The 24,694-nt window shown below is 47.9% G+C and overlaps 1 long non-coding RNA gene across 1 annotated transcript; it reads right to left on the bottom strand.

Annotated features, from left to right (window-relative positions):
* Positions 1 to 12,571: 12,571 nt before the first annotated feature.
* LOC121143913 lies at positions 12,572 to 15,402 on the bottom strand. The gene is made up of 3 exons (XR_005881215.1): positions 15,312 to 15,402; positions 14,876 to 14,992; positions 12,572 to 13,013 (listed from the first exon to the last, which is right to left on the bottom strand). It is a non-coding gene; the product is annotated as an uncharacterized LOC121143913 (long non-coding RNA).
* Between the last annotated feature and the right edge of the window lie 9,292 nt (positions 15,403 to 24,694).

Raw genomic sequence — 24,694 nt, forward strand, 5'->3', positions numbered from 1 at the left:
TTGTTTCCTGGTTTGAAGAGCTCCCTCCAGCTCTTGCATAGCTCCTGGCCTTCTATGGACTTGTAGGACATCCCCAACCCGATGGAACCCAAGGGTCAGAAAAAAGGACAAGGGCCATTCTGGAAGGAGAGCCGGGGGTTCAGGCACTCATATGGGTTTTCATACAGGGCTGCAGTGAGACTTCCACAGGATGGGGTGGCCTGTTGGAAGGACACAGCAGAAGTGGGTGGGGAGAACCGAGGTGAGCCCGTGACCCAGGAAGTGTATTCATACCCTACCTCAAAAACCAAACAATCAGGCAGGAAGCCACCAAGTCTTCAAAAGGCCCTGATTTACCTCACGACCCCTATGGTAAGGCCAACAAGGATGGTCTGTGGTCACTCTTGCTGGGTGCAGCGCCTGGCATTGTGGGCTGTGGATAGATGAAATCATTGACCCTAGTGCCTTTACACACTCCCAGATGTCACCAAGCCTTGCTACTCAAAGTGTGTGATCTCTGGGGACTTGGATGGGACAAGTATTCATCAGCGCCCTCCCGGATATCTGTCTGTACATTCTACATTCATCTACATTGATTTCCTAAGTCTGTTTCTTCATCAATTGAATAGGAATAATGTGTTCCCCATCTCACAGACCTACTGAGGATTAAAATAAATTTTAATAAAAAAAACTTTTCAACTTAAAAAGCCCTTGCTGTGTAACTATGAGGGACCTGAGTTCAATCCCCACAACCCGTGTTGGAAAAGCCAGATGTGCTGGACTGACAAGTTGGCTCAGTGGGCAAAGGCTCTTGCTACGATGTCTAAGAGTGACTTGAACTCCATCCCTAGAACCCATGTGGCAGAGAGGAAGTGAATTCCACAACTTTGCTTCCCATATCCACATGGGTATTGTTGTACTGTAGCATTTGTTGTATACAAACACATACACACACACACAAATAAATATTTTATTTAAAATTTGAATCAATCACACTGAAAAATTAAAAGCACCACACTGAGTGCAAGCTGTTGTTGCGTTTTCTATTTTTTATTATTCACCAAGAGCCCCAGGCCCCACCACCAGGTGACAAAGGACTTTCATCACAAAATGAATGATGGGACTGTTCTCGAAACAGCCCTGCTCACTAATGCCTGCCCGCCCTTGCCCTAACCCTCCCCCACAGCTGCATACTCAAATCCTGATGCCATCATCACTTGTCAGGATGCAGAGAGGCAAAATTCGGGAGGGGACTCAGGCATGGATTAACAGTTTAAGGCAGTAACGAGACCGTGATAAAATCCCTTCTCCATCCATCACAATGTAATAAGAACAGAACACGAGTATGAGAATATCAACATGACCTATGACTCTGAGCTCGTTGTCACCATTCTTTATGGCCGAGCCTTGTGAGACAGGAGCATCTCATTCCACTGCAGGCATCAAGGTGTAGCCAGGGGACAGAAAGCATGTCCCAGGCAGGCTGCCTGCTGGGGGACACACTGGCTTGGCAGGTCACAGAGAAAGAATAAAAAGGGGATTGGAGCCAAAGGGGAGTTGTTTTGGGTTTTGATGCTAAATACAGGTAAGGAAGCCACAGGTCTGACAAGGGTTCATTGGAGGTCCTGGAAAAATATTTCTTTTTTTAATTTTTAAAAAGTGTGTGTGTGTGTGTGTGTGTGTGTGTGAGAGAGAGAGAGAGAGAGAGAGAGAGAGAGAGAGAGAGAGAGAGAGAGAGAGAGAGATGTTAAAGAGGGCACAAGTCCATGGCACGAATGTGGAGATCAGAGGTCAACTTCCTGGAGTCAGGTCTCTCCCTTCCCCTTTATGTTGGCTCCAGGGATTGAACTCAGATCTCCAAGCTTTCTCCACAAGCTCCTACACACACACACTGCACCCTCTTGACAGGCCCAGAAAGGATATTTCTGTATGTCTCCCATTGCAACAGCCATTGTGGCCTCAACAACCAACCATGGCACCATCCAGGGTATATTCCCAGAGCTCTGGAGTGGGGGTGTCACCTGTCCCCACAGCAGCAGGTGACAAGAGCACAAGACAACAGGGTTAGGCTGCAGGCCTATGAGTCTCCTACTCCAGGGCATTCATAAGAGTATCATGTGGCTAGCACTATGCTGGCACCAAGGTTGGGGTGCGCAAAGTCCCTTGGGGGTTTCCAGCCAAGGCTACTCTCTAGTTCCTATCCCACTGTCCACCTCATTTCCTGTCTCCCACTGAAGCACGGAATTTTCGTTATTCTTTCCTTGCCCTTGAGTGTCTGCCTCTTCACCCCGCTGGTCAATGGGACACCTCCCTGCCCTTCCAGCTGTGCCTCAATGCCTCCTCCTGAGGGGACCTTCCCAGACATCTTGCCTCCTTGCTTCTTCTTGCTCTGGGACCCTGGTTAAGTTCCCTGTAGCCCATTTTGCAGTGGAATTAAATAGGCATGTCATTGTCAGGGGTCATCGCCTGCATGGGACAGCAAGCCCTGGGGCCCTCTGCCTCCTTGCTCAGCACCCAGGCTCTCTCGTCTGTGTGCGAAGCCTGTTTGTTGAGGGGCGCCTAGGGAGATGGGCCAGTGAATAAAACACTTGCTGCACAAACTGAGGACCATGAAAAAGCCAGACAGGTGTGGCAGCTACCTGTAATCCCAGAACTCAAGGAGAAGAGCGGAGCTGGGGAGATGGCTCAGCTAGGTAAGAGTCCTGGCTGCTCTTCCAGAGGACCTGGGATTCATTCCCAGCAACCGCATGGTGGCTCACAGCCTTCTGGAAGGCCAGTCCCAGGGAATCCGATACCCTCCCTCATTTAGCCTACACCAGTACTGTACACAACATGGTACACAGATGAACATGCAGGCAAAACACCCATAGACACAAAAATAAAATGAAGAAAATTAAAAGTAAATAAATGATTGAACTCTTTAAAACAGGTGGAAACAGGGGATCTCAGGAGCAAGTAGATTAGCTAGACTAACTGGAATTAGCAAGCTTTGATTCAGTGAGAGTTCCTGCCTCAACAGATAAAGTAGGGTGTAGTCAAGAAAGACACATGACTTCTATACTTGCACTCATAAAACACACACACACACACACACACACACACACACACACACACTCAAATGTTTATTGAGCACTTGGAAGCTGAGGAAGAAAGATTGCAAGTTTGAAGCCAGCTTGGGATTTTTTTTTAATGAGTGTAACATGTACTCTTTCCTGCCAGCTGCCTGGGTCCTACCACTGTCTCAACCCCCAAATAACATATGAGACACTATATTAATTATGAAGCTGTTGGCCATTTTCTATGGTTTCTTAATGGCTATCTCTGACTTAATTATTAACCCGTAATTACTAATACATATTTTTATAAGGTCTTATCTTACTGAGAATGCCATATTTGCCTCCTCTTCTCCCAGGATCACATGGTGACTCTCTACTTTTGACTACATTTCCCAGAATCCTCCTGGACTCCTAGTCCCACCTATCTTGCTCCCCTATTGGCCAACAGTGCTTTATTTATCAACCAATAGGACAAACATATACACAGAAGTACTTCCCCCATCATCTCCTCATTTTTGTCTAAATAAAAAGAAAGGTTTTAACTTTAGCATAGTCAAATTATATATAAAAGAACAGTTATCAAGTAAGAACTATAGTTACAATATTTAGTCCATTAACATTTAGTAAGATTTAAAGAAAGTATTTTACCATCTATCCTATCTGTGTGAGTCTAAAGTCTTATATGTAACTTATCTTTTATCATAACTAAGGAAAACTATAATTATAACTATCTGTCTTCAACTCCATCAAAGACCAAAGAAGGATAATATATAAACTCTAGAATTGACAGAGACATCTCACTACCTGAACAGTCACCCTAAGTTCCTCTGTAATGTTGGGGTATCCATCTTCAGCCCATAGGCCACAGTGTGTCTGGCAGACTTCTCAGCAAAGCAGGAAATTTTAAACTGTCCATCTGCATTGGCAGTTTGTCAGTCATTTTTCTGTGTCCTGCAAAAAGTCTGGCAGACTCTTCTATAAAGCATGAACCCTTTAGGACTGTCCATCTTGTTTTGCAAGTTCAGCAGTCACTTTCCTGTGAGTCCTGAATGTCCAGATTATATAGCAACAGTCAAACAGTCCAGGCAAGAGCAGTTTCTTGCCCAAACAGCTAATCTTGCCATGTTGAAAGCAAACTCCATAACGAGTTTGTTCAATGCTCATCTTCCTCTCACACGTAATTGATGTGTCACAAGTAATTGTGTCCACTATCATGAAAAACCCTAAACCATTTAAATGCCATATATTCTGTAGGTCTTTGAAAGGTTTGAAGAATATCTATCCATCTCAAGTACATCTCTATATATCTAGAAAACCTAACTAACATAACTATAAATTTTGACTATTATAGGTAACTATCTATAATCTGTATTTAATTATACATTACATTTTTAAAAGAGCTGTACAAACACAATATCTAAACAAGAGAAGAAATATATATATCATAAAATTGATCTTAAATTTGTATCAATAAATGAATATCCATAGCAAAACAAAGTATTTCTATACCATATTTCCTTTTTTCCCTTTAGAAAGAGATTGACTATGCTCACTACCATTTAAATGAAACCCCATTTAAATGAAAACAAAAATTTATAAACAATATTTGGGAATTTGGGCATCATTCATTCCAAACTGTTTCCTGCTGGTTGGGGGTGCTGTCCATACCCTGGGGATCATGACAAAACACAGAAACCTGGCTAAGTCCTTGTTTTTTGTAATCTGTAAGGCTGCATCATCTCAGATGTTTTAGATGTTGTATCACCAGGGCCACCACTTCAGGAGGTCTTGCTTTATCAAACCATAAAAGTCTGGCAGGAATCCACAGCTTTTCATTTTCTGTGGAAACACAAGCAAAAATTCTTTTCCCAAGTAATGTCTCCTTATATTTAAATTTAGAAGTCAAAGCATTTTTAAAATATATAAGTTGGATTAATTTAGTAACATTTCTTTTAGCAGTTGTTTCTATTTCCTTAGCAGTCAAGCAATCCAAAGACAACACAATAGCATACAGTATCCAGACTCTCTTTGTACTTTTCATCTTTACATGGCTTTTTTATTACTCTATTTCTTTTACTTTTATTTATCTATTTATTTCTCTGAGACAGGGTTTCTCTGTGGAAATTTGCCTGCCTCTGCCTCTGGAGTGCTGGGATTAAAGGCTTGTGCCATCACACCCAGCCATATTTCATTTCTTTTTCTCTCCCAAGCCTACATATATTTTTAAATACACTATAAACCTTTTAGAGGTTTTACTTCATCTGAATCTGACTTTTCTGTAAATCTTTATGTTTTTCTGGCCATGTGTCTTTTATCTGCTAAAAGCCAAAGCTGTTTTAACTGCTGTCTTTCCGGGATGGTGGGCATAAGTTTACTGCCAGCACTAGCCACGCGAGTCTCTGCTTGTCTCTAGCAAAACATAGCCTACCGGAGAAAATGCTGCTACCAAGAAGCTGTGCTTCTCTTTGTTCTTCTGTTTCTAAAATCACTTTTAAGCTTTTGTCATTCTGCATGGAAATTCATGCCACACATTGCGGACGCCATATGTATCATGTACTCTTTCCCGCCAGCTGACTGGGTCCCCATATAACACACAGACACTATATTAATTGTGAAGTTGTTAGCTGTTTGCTATGGTTTCTTAATGACTAGCAATGAGTTCTTGCTACATACCAGGCATGGACAGCATCTTGTGGGCACTGGGTCATCATCTGGAGAAGGGACCCAAACAGCCAACAGTGGTAAGGTAAAAAGAAAGGTGAATCAAGGAGTGCTAAGCTCAGCTTGAAGCATCTAGAATCTTCTTTGTGAAGGTGGCATTTGAACAGGGCCTGGACTGAATCTAGGAGTGAGCCACGCTAGTGCTTCAGGATCAGAAGGTACAATGGCCTTGATGCTGGCATGAGCGTGGCAGTGGGTTGAAGAGAAGGGCCAGGAATGACTTTGGATTCAGCCCTGAGAGCAGAAGCCACCAGAGGCAGCGTTTCTCTTGTGGCAGTGGCCAAATATCTGAAGGAAGCAGTTTAATGGGGAAGGATTTATTTGGCTCAGAATTTTTCAGGTCACCACCACAAGAAAGGCCCCAGGCTAGCACAACTCTGTTCATCATGGCAGGAGCTTGCAGGGGCTGGCCATATCACAGTGACAGAGAGGAAGATTGGAACCAGAGGAGGAATAATAGCCTTCAAAACCTGCCCCTGGTGGCCTACAACAGTTGCCTAGCTCCAAAGGTTCCCCAGTCTCCAGAAACAGAGCCCCCATCTGGGGGAGAGGGCATTTCACGTTCAAACACAGCAGAGGATAGGATCTGGTGGTTCTGGGATAGCTGTAGGTCATGTGCAAGCCCAACCACAGAGGCAGATCAGGGAGACCCACTAAGAGTTAAGAGGCAATCGTAACAGGCCAGGCAGCTTGGACCAGAAGACAGGCCATGGAGCTGAAGGGGCTATGGACTCTGGTTATGTTTTGTTGTTGTTGTATAACCAATTGGCCTTGAACTCTCTCTGAAGCCAAGGACATCCTTCAACTCCTGATCCTTCTGCCTCTATCTCCCAAGAGCTGAGATTACAGGTATGTGCCACTCCGCTAGATTTCAGCTGTGTTCTGAGGGTGGAGACAAGATTTAGATGTGAGGGGATGAGAAAGCTAAGGATGATTTGACCTAAACAACTGGTGAATGGAGTTGCCATGAACCAATAAATTACTTCTCATGCCTAAACCCATTACAAGGGGGCAAAGGACATCATGAGGCATCCAGCAACTAAGAGACAGGTCAGAGACCCAGAGTGAGGAGGGCGGAGGGGAGAGACAGCAGGAAGGCAAAGCTTGGGGGAGAAAGAATGCACAAGACTCCAGCCAGGACTGTGGCAACATGGGAAGTGGAGCACAAAGGAGTGTGAGCCTCCTTCAGCACTGCGGAGATGTGGAGGAGGGGCTGCAGAAAGGGCTCAGCATGTGCACGCGCGCGCGCGCGCGCACACACACACACACACACATACACACACATACACACACATAAACATACACACATACACACATAAACACGCACATACATACACACATGCACACATACACACACATACATACACACACATACTCACACATAAACACACATACACACATATGCACACAGACACACATACATACATACACACACATAAACATACACACATACACACACATAAACACACACATACATACACACACATATGCGCACATACACATACATACATACATACATACACTTACACACACAAACACACACACATACACACATATAAACACACACATACATACACACATATGCACACACATAAACACACATATAAACATACACACATACATACACACATATGCACACATACACACATACATACACACACATAAACACACATAAGCATACACACACATAAACACACACATACATACACACATATGCACTCACACACATAAACACACATAAACATACACACATATAAACACACACATACATACACACACATATGCACACATACACACACAAACACACACACATACACACACATACACGCACATATACACACACATACACACACGTACACACATATGGCTAAGCATGTTTATCACGGTGCTCAACCTTCTTTCAAATTTCAAAGTTCTATAGATTAACACCACCACCCCCATTTTATACAGATGAGGAAACAGAGAAGAAGGGAGGTTGCAGAGCTTGTCCCAAAACACAGGATTACAAATAAAGATCCAGTTGTTCAACTCTTTCCAGGAGATTCCAAGTCCTTTGCATCAGGATGAGCTCCTGCCCTAGACAGGAAACACCTGTTCCACATGACCTTGGGAGGATCCATGTCCCTGTCTGTGCTCAGCCTCCCATCGGGGACATGTCAAGGTCAGGCCTGGCTTTCCTGATTCACTTCTGCTGCAACCCTCCTGTCTCACTTCAGGGGACCAGGGTAGGTGAAGTAGATTGCCTACTTTGTGCATGCAGCATGTCCTGCTGGAAGAGACCAGAGAGGGAGGTGAAACCATCGCGGGAATGCCTGGAGCACCACAGAGCGGAGCCACCGCCTGCAGCCCCAGAGCTGGGGATCCTAGCCAAGCCCCTGCACACGAATCGCTCGCAGCATATGCTCCTCATTTCATACATCATTTGCAGGGAGCTCTTCCTGCTCCAAGAGCAACTGGGCTTTAGCTTCTGTCTTTTCTGCTCCAGCTCCTGCCCTCTGCACTGTCCCGCACACCGCCATTAGCCGACACTGACAATGTCATCCCATAGGTTTGTGAAATCGCAGTTGCAGTAAGTCTGGCTGCTTCCTCAGGGTGGGCTCCATGTCATAGAGAGTATGTAAGATCAGGGCTGGAGGAATACACACGCCCAAAAGGGCCTCCAACAACGTAAGTAAGGACACACTGGGACTCTTATCGTACCTTGCACACCTCCAGATGAGGGTTTCCATAGGGAAGGGCCGGCAGAGCCGTATGGGGGATGCCCACAGCAGGGCTGGTCCAGAGCACCGCTGTGAGGTTTGGCATCACTGTGTCCAAAGGACTCAGAACAGAAGTGATGCCGCTGTTGGGCATCATATAAACATGGCCATGTGCAGATCGTCAGGCCCACACCTTACACAGTTATCTCTGGTAGGGACTGAGCTCAGGACACTTCATGTACCCAACAAAACCAAATGATAGATCCAACACTGCCAAGGACTCCTGCTAGCACTGCCCTCTCCCCAACAGCGGACATCAAGGACATGATGGAGATGGTCACATGACCCACATAAGGCTCCCCCAACTCCTGCCACCTTGCCAAATCCATCTTCCCTAAATTCTCTCTCTCAAAAGCTGGGCCCAGAGCTCAGATCTCCATGCATACGGTCATCTAGGATTCCTGGATTTCACCTGCCTCGCTGCAGTGGACTCCTGCTGAGGCTAACATGAGGCTCCAGTCTAGAGGGGCCAAGCATGGCACCATTCTGTCCTGGAGTGTCACCTTCAGGCCCTTCAAACCTAAGCCAAAGGACTTTGATGGTTCCAGGAGCCCCCTGCAGGAGACAGAAGGGCTGCAACCCAGAGTCCAGGGTTCTGACTTTCTATGGAGTGTGAAGACTTGCTTTGTAGCCAGTGGAGACAGCAGGGGACCAAGTCACTAAGGTCCCACCCTGATTGTACTGTCAGCCCAGTAGAGATGAAAGCCAAAAGCAGTCAACTCAGCAGATAACTCAGGTTGTTTCAGGTAGGGAGAATATAAAAATACAAAAAAAAAACCCCACTGCAACACAAAATTGGGCCCTTCAGTTTCCTCCCTTGACATCACAACCCCAGTCTTTTGCCCTCTGATCTGCCCTATGTGGGTTGAGCCATAGGGGGCATGCCTCGGGGCTGCCCTGCCAGTCAGCTCTAGCTGGGCTAAGCCATGGGAGACTGTAAAGGGAAGCCTTTTCCTGGAGAGAAGCCTTCCCGCCAGCCTGGTTCCAGAGCCGCATCAGTCCCAAATAAAAACACAGGAGGCTATATTAATTATGAAGCTGTTGGCCTTGTTTGTTTCTTACTGGCTAGCTCTGACTTAAGTATTTATCCCATAATTGTTAATCTAAGTATTTCTCTTACCAGAGAGGTTTCCGGGCTTCCTACCCCATGGCGTTACATTTTGACTCTCTGTTTTTTCCATCTTTACGTGGCTTATTTATTTATCTATTATTACTTTATTTCTTTTACTTTTATTTATTTTTCTCTGAGACAGGGTTTCTCTTTGGAAACCTGCCTGCCTCTGCCTCTGAAGCAATTCCTACCGGCGTGCGTCACCACAGCCGGCTTCTCTGTTTACCACTATGGGTTTCCTTTTCTCTCTCAATCTTACATATATTTTTAAACACACTGTAAACCTTTAGGGGTTTTTCTTCATCCAAGTCTGACTTTACTGTAAATCTTTATGTTTTTCTGGCCACGTGTCTTATCTGTTAAAACCGCAGCTGTTTAAACTGCCGTTTTTCCAAGATGGCGGGTGTAAGCGTGACTCCGGCTGCCGGCTCGGAGATGTGGTCACTGCCACTTCCAGCTGTGCTTACACACCTTTCATTGTTAGCAGAGCCTCTTAAAAGAACCTTGCTGGTTTTTTTTTTTAAATGCTGAGTCAGGAAGACTCGAAGACTCCCTTAAGCGAGTCTCTGCTTGTCGCTAGCAAAACAGAGCCCACCTGAGAAAAATGCTGCTACCAAAAAGCTCATGCTCTTCTCCATTCTTTTGTTTCTAAAATTCCCTTAAATCTTTTGTCGTTCTACGTGGAAATTCATCATCACACTCTGCTGGGCTCTTGATCTTGACATCCCCTCTCTCAGGCCTGGGTCTCACAGCTTCCTCCCATCACCAGTCACTGTACCCCTCAGATGGACCACGACTCCAAGTTTCCAGCTGCATGCCCTACCTTCCTGTTAAACCTCCAAAGGACAGACCTGTAGCTGGGACATAATGTGCAGGGGACAGGGCATGGACGGGTGTGTTCAGGGACTAGAAAGATGAGTGGTGTGGCTGAGGGTGGAGGATGAGCAGGAGCTGGGAAAAAGATGAAGCGGTGGTCAGACTATTCAGTGACTGGCTCAGCAGGGGTCTAAAGGGACCTCAACTATAAACTGGATCCTTGAATGATTCCCGCAAGGGAGTGAGACGTGCCACTTGCTAGAAACCACAGGCTCTGTAGAGAGAGCTGCCAGAAAGAGGCTGGGACCTCCCACCAAAGATGGAACCATGAGGAAGGCACCTGGGAAGCCACACCCAGACTCCGGACTCCCTCTACACATGGACCACCCAACCAGAGAATTCCTGTGGGCGACCTCTTGTCTTAGTTACTTTGCTGTGATAAAAGACCCTGATGAAGGCAACCGAAGGGAGAAAGGGCTTGTTTAGTCTCGTAGCTCCAGGAGAATTCAGTCCATCGTGGTGGGGAAAGCAAGGTGGCCGGCAGGGAAGGCACAGCAGCAGGAGCAGAAAGCTGGCTGGTCACACTTCAGCCACAATCAGGAAACAGGATAAAGCACTGCTTGCCGTCATTCAACTGACTTTCCCCATCCTACATCAACGAAGATCCCCTGCCCAGGAGACAGTCCTGTCCACAGTGAAAATGGCTCTTCTCACATGGGTTAACGTAATTAAGATAATCTCCCAAAAGCATACCTGGAGGGCCTGCTCTCAGGTGACTCTAGACTCTGACAAGTTGACAATCAGCTCTACCCATCACACCTCCCAAAACCTGGAACAGAGTAAGCAGTGGGACCCAGATGGCTGGATGAAAGTGAAAATGGGTCAGCCCTCAGGCCGTGGTGAGCACCATGGACCTGCAGCTGAGCACTGTGGGACAAGCGTGATGGGGTCTTCACCTCAGTTCAAGACAAGGAAGTGGTAGGCTCTGCTCAGGACATCTTGGATCAGAATCCTCTCTGAAGAGTTCTGTGGAGACACCTAGTAGGCAACAGAAAGTGGAAGGCCAGCTTCCTGGAGCTAACAAGCTCGTGGCCTCAGTCAAAGGAGAGGTATAAACCTACTAGACCAGGATCCCACAGGCATGGCTCACAGGACCATTGCAATGGGGACAGAGTGTGTATCTCTTTGTAGGAACCGTCAGGAATGCCTGAAGTTTTCATAGCCAGCCACAGAGCTCCAGTGCAGAACTACAAACAAGGAGCTCACCCTTCCCAGACACAGCCAGACCAGACTAAGAAGTGGGGGAGGCTGATGGAGGCTCCCCACACACTAGCACTTCCTTCCCTGGTATGAGTCCAGATGACAATACAGAAGAAACACAAATAGTTGTATATGTGCCCCTCCGCAGAAGGGAGAGTCCCCAGCCTAGGGTGACAAACCATAGACCAAATGAACCCTGCTAGATCTTAGAGATGCTTGGTGTTCACAGACCTGCCACCGGACAGTACCTGTAAAAGAATGAGAGGTTCCGATTCCCTCTTCAGAATGATGTGGATTGTAAGCATCCCTTGGCTTGGACTCGGGAACCCTGGGCTGGAATAACAGCTGTGCATGTAGGAATATAGAGACGTTACGAAGACAAGAGGGAGAATGGCTGTCTGGGCTGAAAGGTCAACCCAGGCACAGGCTCTGTACATGTGCCTGCCATTCTCTTTCATGATATGAAAAGTCCAAGTCAGGTTTTATGCTCTCCGTGGAAGAAGCTGGGGCTTGGAGAAGTACAATCCATGTTGTTCCTGCAACTGGTCACAGCAGGCTCAGGAGACAAGCCCAAGACTCTAGGGGCAAAAGCCTGGGCCATCCACCCCCTAGGCCCCCAAAGCTTGAGTTCCCTCTGTAGCCCTGGAGACCCACAAAAGAGCTCAGGTTACTCTGGGCCCTGCAACTGCTGGCCTCCATCTCCACTCATCAGTCTCCTTCTAGCCTCGCCAGGCAGAGGCTGGATCCTGCCTGCTGCATCCACTAAACAGAATGGAGTGGAGCTCCAGCTGTACAGAGAACATGCATACCTTCATTAGACTTAAATTATTACTTTAATAACCTCAGGGAGGAGGTGGTACTTCCCGGGACCAGTCTGTCAGCAACCCCCCTGAGTCCTGAAGAGCTGAGCACCGCCTCAGAACACCAGGCACTCCTGTCCAAAATTTCATGTCCTAATGCATTTTTCCTTCCTCTTTCCCAAGACCACAGCAGGGGGCATCTGGCCTGGAAGTTTCATCTTCCAACAATAAGCTATATGGGGCAACCTTGAGCCCTGGGGCTCTTCTGACAGTTGACCTATGTGGGCTCTGGCTTCACCTTCAGAAGGAGATCCAAGCTAAACACAGGGGGAACTGCACCTCAGAGTGCACACGACCTCCTGAGAGCTACACAGCCCGCTAAAGGAAGCACGGGGGCTCAAATTTAAGTGCATACAAGGCTTACACCCCACTCGATGTCTTCTTGACCACTTCATCAGGTGGCCTCGGTGTCTTTTGTCCGTCTTGCACAAAGGGACAGGTGCAATCTCACCTGGGAAGAAATAGTTGGCATTGTCACTCACTGGCTCTGCAATTTGAGCCAAATTACCCCACTTGTCTGTGCCTGCAATTCTCCTGTCATCCAGGATGTTAGGTCACTGTGAACCTTGAGTGAGATGACAAAGGTGAAAATACTCTGTGGATTGCAAAGTGTGGGTCACATCAAAGGCTTGGAAGCTGAGGGAAAGACGGGATCCAGAAGACGAGGCAGGCCTCAGCTGTGGAGCAGCAAAAATGGGGGAGGAGCATGGGCTGGGAGACTGGGAATGAGTGCTGGCAGATTCTAAGTGAGTTGGGAGGGACCAGGCGCCTGTGGTGTGGGAGCAAGAACCCTGAGTAGGTGAGTGGTTCAGGAAGATACAGGCACTCTGTTGGGACACAGGACGCTGGGGTAGGGGACCAGGATCCGATTCTTCTCCAGGATAAAGCAAGAAGTAGCCAGGCTCTCTGTGACTGACCTGTGTCCTGCACTGGCCACATCGTGAGCTCTCTGACCCTCAGCCCTCTCTGTAAGTGAACCTGATAAAATCCACTTTACAGTCAATGTCAGGCCAGGCAATAACATTTGAAAAGTGCTCCGCCTGTGGCTGGTATTCAATAGCCACCATCCACTGTTACAGGAATGCCTTCCAAGGTCCTAGTACCTACGAGCCTGTGCTCTAGGCTGTGCAGTAGACAGCAGATCTGTGTCACAGTGTTCTTGGGAATCTAGAAGGCTATACATGGCCTATCTGAGACTGCTTAAGCACAGAACCTGACCCCAAAAGGGCATCCTCAAGGCATGGACACCTCCTGAAACCTCTCTCCATCAAAGACCCTGAATACCAACATCCATAGGAACAGCACAGCCCTCCAGTGGGAGTTCCTCAAATTAGGAAGAGAGCAGAGGCTCCTCCCACAGCAGACAGCAGACACAGCCCCTCCCACAGCACACCAATGTTGGCCTAGTCCTTCTAACTGAGAGGCCTGGGCACCCTCAGGCCCTTGCCCTCCCAGAAGCCCCAGCAGTTGTGTTTGAAGATGAGCAACCCAAGCTTCACCCTCTACATGTTCCCCGGCTCAATTATCTTTTCTGTTTAATCCCCAAATCAATATGTGTTCATACATATTTAATCGGGAGACTGTTTTTATTAGAGTGGGGATTAGTTTTACATCTTTCTCCCCACCGATTAGAAGCCATGCTCCATTCATGAAGGAGACGGATAGAAGAATGAAAAGGAAAGCCACGTGCAGGCGGGGTCCAGGCCCCCAGTCAAGGTGAAAACAGAGAGCCCCATTCATGGGGCCACGTCTCTCCGGCACGGACCTGGGGTCTGGCTGCCTCTAGCTCCCTCTGTGTGTGTGTGTGTGTGTGTGTGTGTCTGTCTGTCTGTCTGTCTGTCTGTCTGTCTCTGTCTGTCTGTCTCTGCCTGTCTCTGTCTCTGTCTCCGTCTTTCTCTCTGTCTGTCTGTCTCTGTCTGTCTCTGTCTCTCTCTCTCTGTGTCTGTCTGTCTGTCTCTGCCTGTCTCTGTCTCTGTCTCTCTCTGTCTGTCTCTCTGTCTCTGTCTCTCTCTCTGTATGTGTGTGTGTCTGTCTCTGTCTCTCTCTGTCTCTCTGTCTCTCTGTCTCTCTCTGTCTCTGTCTCTGTCTCTCTCTCTCTCTCTCTCTCTCTCTCTCTCTCTCTCTCTCTCTCTCTCTCTCTCTCTCTCTCTCTCTCAGGTCTATAGCCACAGCCGACTTCCCACACCCAGTTTCTCCAAAGGTCCTGGCCTTGCAGACCTGTTCTCTATGAGGCAGAACAAGGACAAGCTCTTAGCTGGAGGTCAGAAAGGGGGCCCCACCACTGCAGGCTCGCCTTCTAGAAGTAATACATACCTCCTTCCAACTCTCAGCCAGCTGAGCGGAATAAATTATCACCCTTCCGCAGCGTAATCACCATCACACTCGGCCCCAGATGCCATCTGCTTCCTCAGTGAATCCCACCTAGGCAAGCTGGAAGGAAGCAGAGGACACAGGACATGGAGGTCACTGTGCTGGCCAGAGGCAGGCAAGGACCAGCAGTCACTGGAGCCACAGCCAGAGAAGGCCTTGTGGCTCTGCAACTCCCTGTGGGAGCAGACGTCTCAGGCAGGAATGTATCCAGCCCCAGATACAGTGCCATTTAATCCTCCCCTCTCTAAGAGACCCCTCCTAATCATATAATGTCCCGCAGGGAGAACCTGAGACTAGGCAGAATCAGAAATAGCCACAGATAGGAAGTAGTAGCACCTAGCATTGTCAGGGCCTCAAGGCTACAGGTTTGTATACTTACCTGTTTGTCTGCCCTGCCGCCTCTCCCGACATACAGTGATTCTCTTATCCTCTGTACTGGCTGGGGACTGTTCCAGGTGACATCTGCAGACAGCAATATTTTGGGAGCATCGGTTACAGCAAGCAATCGCCGTTGTGGAGCCTGGGGACGCCTGGTGTGGTCCATGCTCTCTCTCCTTTGCCTCTTCTCTGAGCTATGCCTCACATGTGTCCACACTGAATACCTCCAATAAATCTGCAGTCAGTGCCAGACCCCAGTTGGAACGTAGCCAGGCATGGCTCCTGTCACACATAACCCCATCTCCCGGTAAGGGTGCCAGCAGACAGAGCCAAGGTCCTATGACCATGCATCCCTGCCTGCGCTCTCTTCCCACCTCAAGCTTTGCCCTGTCCATCACCAGCTTCCTGAAGCTTGCCCTGCAGTTGGAGCACCTGCCTGTCATACAGTCTGTGTAAGCCCAGCTTCTCCGTGGAGAACTCAGCCCATCTCTGATGAGCTACAGAGGCCAGACCTGTCTTGGTCATCACTGCATGTTCATCAATGTAGTAGAAAGCAAAAGTGGGGGAGGAGTGTCTTTGCTGCCCATCATCCTCTCGGGAGTAAATTGGTGCTGCCAGGAGCAGATGTGTGTCACGTCAAAAGAATTCTAAGTTATTGAAACATTTTAAATGCCATATTCTGTAGATATTTGAAGTGTTTGAAGATACTTATCTGAAATATATCTCTGTATATCTAGAAAATCTAACTAACATGACCTTAAGTTGGACTATTATAGATGACTAACAGTATTTTTATAAATCTGTATTTCTTAATTACACATTATATTTTAATTGAGCTAGATAAGCACAATATACTAAACAAGAGTAAAAATATATAGAGAGTATAACAAAATTAACCTTAAACTTATATCAATAAACTAAACCCCATGTAAAATATTTTGAGATTAATGGTTATTTTTTTGATTAAAGTAGATTTAATAACCTACCCTTTTATCCTATTTCTGTATCAGAGGAAGGTGAGGAAGGAAAGGGGGGAGGGTAAACTGGGGGGAAAGGAGAAAGAGGGACAAAAGGAGGAAATGTGGCCGCTTTAGAAACACCAAGTGCCTGGTGCCCTCAGTATGCCTGCCTCTGTGGTCTGGATTTGTCCTTGGTCCACAGGCCATACCTAGCTGATAAAACAAGGGTAGAGGGTTTAGTGCCCCCAGCATTTAACCTCCACAGAATCAGAGGTCCAGAGGGGCAAGACAAACTCACAGCCAGCAACCCCATGAACTTGGCAGGGGAACCAGCTGGAACAGCTCAACATGCCTAACGGAGGAGCCCGAAGCATGTCACGCACCTCTGCATCCCAGGGCCCCAGGGAAGTGACCAGCCAAAGGGTCCCTCAAACCCTGCCAAAGCTGTCTGGGGGCCTACTTTGCCTGTCTCTGCTCACACTAACCACTTGGCAGTTGGTGTTTAAGGACGGATTAATTCCTGAACAAAACAGATAACGTAGGCAGTGTGATTCCTCATTTAGCTGTCAGATTGGGATAAAAAATGTACGCGAGAGAAAACCCAAGGGGGGAAAAATTGGATAATGATGAATTGTGACTGAATGCGCCAAAGAAACACACACCATCTCCCCCATCGTGTTGTGCCCGCTGTCACTTAATTTGAAATAATCCTAAGTGTGCAGGCTTTCTCCTTGGCACTTCTTGATCTTCGAAGAGCTTGGTGCACCTTAGCTGGTTACACAAGCAGAGCAAACGTCCCCTCAAGGTGTCCTCCTACCCCCCTCCACGCCACCAGGTCTTTCACACCCCAGAAGGCTCCTTGGCACAACTTCACAGAGTTGGAAAGAGGCTCACTTGGAAAGGACAGGGAAGAACAAAGACAAACTTTGGAGATGACAAGTGTCAACGATACCTGAATCTGAAAATGTTTTCCAGAGTGGAGCATCGTGAGAAGGCAAAAGGAATAGATCCAAAGAGCTTCAGAGATCTGGAGTTGCTCAGGAGAACTGAACAGGACGAGAGTGAATGCCTTCCTCTCTTGTTTTTCTTTTGGCCACACAGGACCAGTGAAAACTTAGCAACTCAGGGATCTCTTTGCAGCCTAGGCCAGCAGCCTTTCCCCCAAAAATCCCAGGACCATGTGCTCTAACCATGTGAGCGTTATAGTTCTGATGACAAGTAAAACTAGATAAGCTGCCTGCTAGTCCAAGAGCCTTAAGTCTGAAGACCGTGGTGGGACATAAGGAGTTGAAAAGTCAGTTTATTTGGAATGATCTGTGATCTCAAACAGCAGCAAGAATAGGTTACATACTAGGAGACTTCAGGTACATCTTTTCCTTTGTGCAACAGAGGGTGGGTGTGGACCGCCTCCAGATGTCCTTCAGTGACTAAATGTAGCAGGCTTCTGGAACATTCCCCCAAAGCTTAAACCCAAGTCTACCCAAAGATGCCTAGAAAATAGGTCTGGAGGTGACCCATCCCATGGGAGAGAGGAACATAGCCCATTCCCTAGGCAGATTCAAGGGTGGTCAGACATGGGGAGCACACCAAATGGCCTCCCGCCGGCCTTGGGAAGCAAGAACTGCTGTTCAGTTTTGTTTATGGTTTTATTTCTTGTGAAGAACCTGAGAGATGGAATCCTGGATAGACCTCGTGCTTGTGAGGGAAGTCCTTTATCACTGAGCCACACCTGGACCCAGAATTCCATATTAGAGATGGAAATAGAGGCTCCGCAAGGTCCCTTGCCCTGAAACTTGGGGTCATGATGGCATGCGCGCTACCACATCCAGAGTTCTACCTCCAGAGTATCTCTGGGCTCTCCACGGATCTCCATTCAGGGCCACCATCGTAACTTAAGCCACCACTGTCCCTCCCTAGAATTGCTGTGCTGACCTCTAACCTGGTTTTCTGTCCCCAGGATGGATCCAGGCCACCAGGAATGAGGTAAAGATCCTGTGGCCCTTGCTCCTGTGACTCCCCTTTAACCCTTTGGTCCTGGCTGAAATCCAGCTCCTGTGCCTGAGCAGCAGCCTCCCCCACTCTCTGCCACCTCCTCACCCTCGCTTCTCACCCCTCCCCCTGCACAGCTCTTCCCGGGTTGAGAGTTTCCGTGGCATCTCAGTCTGTCTATGCTGCTCCCTCTGCCTGACGCTGTACCCTTTCCCCTTCCTCCCATTTGGTCCTGTCACTTTAGCCTCCCCCCTGGGCATTTCTCCCTCTTCTAGCAGCTTTGTGAACCACCCCGCTCCAGTCACATTCATTTCCCACCCATCTCTCGTCTGCCAAACCTGCGGCACCTCCTGCCTGGCATTCTACCAAAATGACCCATGTGCACTGCAGCCCTCACTCAAAGTAAAAGGGTTGCAGCAGCCCATCATCTAACTCTGAGCACACAGCACCATCCAGCACACAGTAGGCGCGCAAGGGCCATATGCTAGACAAATGATAGAATGAACAAATAAACCAATGAGAGGGAGCTTCCCTTCTTCGCATTCCGAATGTATAAAAAGCAACCACAAGTCCATCAATAAGGCAGGCGCGCTCCTCACTGCCCGTCCTTGGCTGGGAGCCGGTGATGGATTTGCGGAGGTGATGCATGGGAGCGTGAGAAGGGCGGAGTGGACGCATGGAAGAATAGAATATAGATTTCTATAGATTAATCATTTGTCATGCCTGCCACTGGGCACGCTCTCACCCTCCCTCTCTCTTTCCCTCCCTCCCCAGCTCCCCCAACACACACATACACTCACCTCCCAGGAAGCACCACTCACACTGCCCTTGGACTGAGCAGCAGGGGCAGGCACTCAACATACAGGGGCAGCTTCGCAGATGCATGCAGAGACACCCCAGCAAATCTGCATGGCACAAAAGTCCCAAGCATGAAGATACAGATTCAAATTCATCAAATCTTTATTCTCAGTTTCCCTAGTACACACACACACACACACACACACACAAGTGCACTCACACACGCACACACATTCATTCACACACAGTCTTTGCTCTGCAGACCCACAAGCCATGTGGGTGCCTTGTGTTTTGTGAGCCCTTTGGGGCCATCTTGGGGCTGATACTCCCTGCCTCTTTATGATCTGAAGACAGCTGGCCCTGCTCCCTCTCCCAGGTCCTCCTAACTCACAGGTTTCCCCCATACTTGCCATCCAGTCAACCTCAGAAACTTTGACGTTTTGCTTCATGTTTGACAGTAACAGTTTTTTACTCCTCATCCCTGAGTCTCCATCCTGGCTTCCAGGCTTTGAAAGCTATATTCTTAAATTCCCATGCACGCTCTCCAAAATCAGAAGCCTGGGCATCTATGTCTCCTGAGTCTTATCTGCAGTGGTCCTCTCAGAAGGTGAATCACTGTCCACTAATTCACTAATGAATGACTGACCTTTCTAGGTTATTTCCAAAGGGATGGATGGTTCCTCCTCCAAGGCCTTGCCCTGTGGAGTTGACCATCCACAGAGACCCGGACATTCACAAAAGAACTGAATCCAAGGGCTGATAGGCAGTTCCAAACAAGAGAGCAGCTGTTGTTGGCTGCAGCCTAGCAAGCAATGGCCCCAAGCAGGTCTCAGTCACATCAAAGGTGATAAAGAACTTGCCGCAAGGAGCCCTGGCTTATGCCCTGCTCCCAAGCTAGCAAGATCTCTACGTGTGGACAGAGGGCAGCTCCTGAACAAACAAAAAGATGCACCTTAAAAACTAGGACTTCAGTTCCCCACTTAGATGCCACAAACCAACTCCCTCACCAAGGAGCTGTAAATGAACCTCTGGGTACACTGGGTACTCAGCCTCACAACCGAGTCTGGGAGGGAAGGGTTTTCTTATGTTCTGCTAGACTCTGCGCCTGCCTTGGAGAGCCCCTCCACGCTAGCGTCTATGGATGTGAAGGCCTGGAGAAAGGGTGGGCCATGAAGCCGCATTCCTTTGCCTTTGATCTCATCTGCACTCATGTTGCTCCAGCATCCAGATAGGGATGTCTCTTCCCATCTCCCTTTGAAGTCTGTAAATAGAGATGACTGTAGATTGCAGCCATTTCAGCCGCCTGGAGAGGAGTGGAGTGGCGCTTTCTCGGGCCTCCTCCCTCTTTGTCTTTAGGCTGTGGGCTCCATCTGTGGATCCCACAGGCCCTGGATCTCTGTGCGGGAATGACCCAGCATCTCATGCTCACAGGAGATGGCTCTGAAGTCACTTTACTGGCCCTAAAGAACAGTGCTGAGAATGTTAGAAGCCTCAATTGAGACAGAGTCTCAATTGTAATGCAAGAAGAATCAGAACCAGCCTGGGGAACTTCCCATGGTGCTGAAGTCAGCTGTGGCTCTGCATCATCTGAAAACTCACGATCAACACCCCAAATGCCACTCTGTCCACTCAGTGTGGCACTGAATGGGAAGCTGGGTGGCAGCAGTCCTCCCTTCTAACTACAGCTAATACTTCCTCCTGGTAACACCCCGCCCCCCCGGCCCCCCTGTCTTCCTCCTCCCTCGTCTTTGTTCTCTCTCCAGGCTCCCCTGTCCGTCTCCTCTGGGGATATTCTGAGTTTCTCCATTTATCCTATAGGCAACATAACTTGGAAACTTACTCTTAATAGTTGGCACTGTTTATCCCTTGTCCTTATGTCCATCTCTCTTCACATCTTTTGGTGTTGTCACAGTTGTTAAAAATGAGAGAACTGTGAGTTTCTATGATTGTACTTCTTTCCCTTTCTCTAGACTGTTCCATTAACTCCTGATATCATCTATTCAATAACATTTCTCAAGTACCCTTGTGGCTAAAATTAGTCTTTCCAGAACAGTTATGCAGATATGTAATACTAAACATTATGACCTACTGTGACTAATTCAAGCCTAGTATGGTTAGCAGGGTGAAAATAAGGAAAGCAGGTAGCCCATAGGCTCCCAGGGTCATGCCCAGAATCACGCAGCAAACTGTTCAGGGTCAGGGTCTCCAGATTCTTGCCACAAGGAGAGCCATCCATGCTATTCTCAGGCCTTGTACCCTAAAGAAGTCACATGACTCCTACGAAGGATATCAATGGTAGATAGAAAGGGACAGCCAGGGATGAGTAGGATCAAGAAGTATGAAACTGACAGGAATAAAAAAATGTTCAAAAAGAACAAGTAAATGAGTACAAATCACGTCATTCCTTGCTAGATAAGATCCCCATGGCTCCAACTGCAACCGCAGTGAGGATTTGAATGCCATATTTTATTGACATACCAGACCCTGCAGGAGCTGGGTGGAGCCCAGCTGGCCTCCCAGCCTCATCACACTTTTTTTTTTTTTTGCCCTACCACCACTCCTGCTCTGTCCCTGGCCCCCACTCACACCAGAATCAAGGGACATTTAGTGATGATCTCCTTTTTAACAGAGTTCCCACGTGGTTCACAGGGCAAGAATCGGGGACAGGTTGGTGGTTCATAACCTGTAATCTTAGCATTTGGGAGACTGAGGCAAGGAAACCACTGACAGTTTTGTGGACTGCAAAGTAAAATCATGTCTCAAAAATAGGTAGAGGTTGAAGATACCGTCCAATTGCCTAGCCTCTGGGTTTCATCCCCAGCACTAAACAAACCAGGTTTGGTGTTGCACATCTATAATTCAACACTTGGAAAGTAAGAGCAGAGTCACTGCTAGCCAAACATCATTTAGGACCAGCCAGGGCTACATGAGACCCTGTCTCAAACAAAACAAAACGGAAACCAAAACTAGAGCCTAGAAACATGACACGAGGGCATCCATGTGTATTTCTTCTGTTCTCTCTGTCCCTCCCCCACAGGGCTCCATCCTGATGACCTTTCCAACACTAACAATCTCCAAGTGACTCTAAATTCCATCATCAGGTCAAGTTCCACCTTACAGCTCATGACTGGAAACTACGTTTCAACACCTGAAGCATTAGGTGGAGGACAAAGAGCATCGGACACCAGCACCCACAGGTCAGCGGCTCTGGCTGACACATCAACGCTAGCTGCAGCAGAACTGCTGGGCATGTCCCTTCCTCCGCAGCACTGGCCTTGGTTTCCACTAGCTGCTATATTACCACTGTCTGCCCATCTCCGTTAGGGCTTCCGTTGCTGCAAAGGGATAGCACAGCAACTATCATAAAAGAAGATGTGGTAGTTTGAATGTAGTTGACCCCCATAAGCCTATGGGGAGTGGCACTGTTTGAGTGGCTTTGTTGGAGTGGGTGTGGTGTTGTTAGAGGAGGTGTGTCACTGTGCAGGTGGGCTTTGAGCTCTCACATAAGCTCAAGTCACACCCAGTGTCTCAGTTCTTTTCCTGTTGCCTGAGCAAGATGTAGAACTCCCAGTTACCTCTCCAGCACCATGTGTGTCTGCATGCCATCATGGCCCACCTTGATGATAACGGGCTAGTCCTCTGAAACTATCAGTCACCTAATTAAATGTTTTCCTCTATAAGAGCTTCCATGGTCATGGTGTCTCTCTACAGCAAAAGAAACCCTAAGACAGGATTAAAACATTTAATTTGGTCTGGCTTACAGTTTCAGAGGATTAGCCCATTATCATCGTGATAGAAAGCACAGCAGTGGGCAGACAGACATGGTGCTGGAGAAGGGGCTGGGAGTTCTATGTCTTGATCAACAGGCAGCAGAAGGAGACTGTGTGCCACACTGGGTGTAGCCTGAGCATATGAGACCTCAAAGCCTACCCCCACAGTGATACACTTTCCAACAAGGCCACACCTACTCCAACAAGGCCATATCTCCTAATAGTGCCACTCCCTATGGGCCTATGGGGGCCATTTTTTTCTTTCCTTTCTGTCTTTCTTTTTTTTTTTTTTTTTTTTTTTTTTTGGTGTTTATGAGACAGGGTTTCTCTGTATTGTTTTGGAGGCTGTCGGTCCAGCCCGGCCTTGAACTCACAGAGATCCGACTGCCTCTGCCTCCCCAGTGCTGGGATTAAAGGCGTGCGCCACCACTGCCTGGGGGGGGGCATTTTTTTCAACACTGCACCCTACTACCATGAACTAAGAGATAAGGATAGCATGTTCCCATGTGAAGTCTTCTCTGGGGCCCCACACACCATTTTGACATTGTAGCACTTTAGTTGTTTGGTTCTCTGACTGACTGACTGAATGAATGAATCATAAGGAACTAATTGACACATGTTTAGAGGGCTGTTTGTTTATTTGGGGAGAGGGGTGTATCCATGCCCATGTACTTGTCTTCTTTTCTTCTACCATGTAGGTCCCTGGGATCGAAAACAAGTCAAAGTGCCTTTATCTACAGAACCATTTTGCTGGCCTTACCTCAACTCTTAATTCCTTCATGGAGTAGACCAAACGTGAGAATGTTTCTTTTAAAAAAGAGAGAGAAAAGAGTTAGTTCCCTCCTCTCTCTCCTCAACACCCAGTGCCCATCATGCCACTGAGGGGGGGCCAAGCATACTCCCCAGTGCTCTCACTTGGTTGTGGCCTTCCTGAGGCATCCAGACCCCATGTTCTCAGAGGGCCTGAGCCATCAGCCTAGAACTCCACTGCCACGCCCTCTTGGAAGGCCTTAGCTTAAACAAGACACCTTCAGTTTTAGAACCAGGGCAATGGCTAGATCTCCAAGATTCTGGAAGCCCACAAGAGGTGTGGAGCTAGAAGTAGTTCAAACCTGGAACCAGACCCTTCATGCCTGAGCATCTGCTATCAGGAGGAATGACCTGAGCTATCTACTCTCTCCCTGTTCCCGAGGGAGCCCCAGCCCTATGGTGGCCTTGTTTCCCCACCCCATATCCTTTGACCCATTCAGGAGCACAGAACACAGCTCTGAGATCTCCACTTCTCTCTCCTTCTGAGGGAGGCAGTCCCCACCCACCCAGACCTGCTCACTCTCTGTTCTGGAGAGCCCTGATCTTCACTTCCATTTCGCCTTAGGCTCTCTTTTCTCAATTAGTCATCCCTGCCTCAGTAAAACCAGGGGGAGGACCCTGTGTCTTGCCTTCCAACCCTCTCACTGAGCACCTTGTGAAGGGAAGGGAAGAATCACAAAGCGACACCCCCTTGCAGCTCCAGGCACTTTAATGAATTCCAGCCTTCGGGGACAACGACATCCTGTTAACAGTGCCTGTGAAAAATGAGGGGAGGAACAGTGAAGCAAATTTCTTTTTATTGACTTTTAGTGAGCTATTTAATCCAAACAGCTCATTATCTGCAATATAAATATACTATATAATGGATTTTGCAATAAGAACAATTAGTTTTGCAATTAGCATGAGAATACGCTCTCCCCAAGTGCAGAGGAGGCAAGGCCCAGACACTGGGGGCTGGGGTATCTGGGAGAGTGGAGGTGGGAGGGATAAAAATCAGAAAGCAACCCCAGGGCAGAGAGGGCCTGGGTGCACACTGTTCCCCACTCCCACACCCCAGT

The sequence above is a fragment of the Mesocricetus auratus genome, unplaced genomic scaffold (genome assembly GCF_017639785.1).
Source record: "Mesocricetus auratus isolate SY011 unplaced genomic scaffold, BCM_Maur_2.0 Super-Scaffold_100014, whole genome shotgun sequence".
Classification (NCBI taxonomy): domain Eukaryota; kingdom Metazoa; phylum Chordata; class Mammalia; order Rodentia; family Cricetidae; genus Mesocricetus; species Mesocricetus auratus.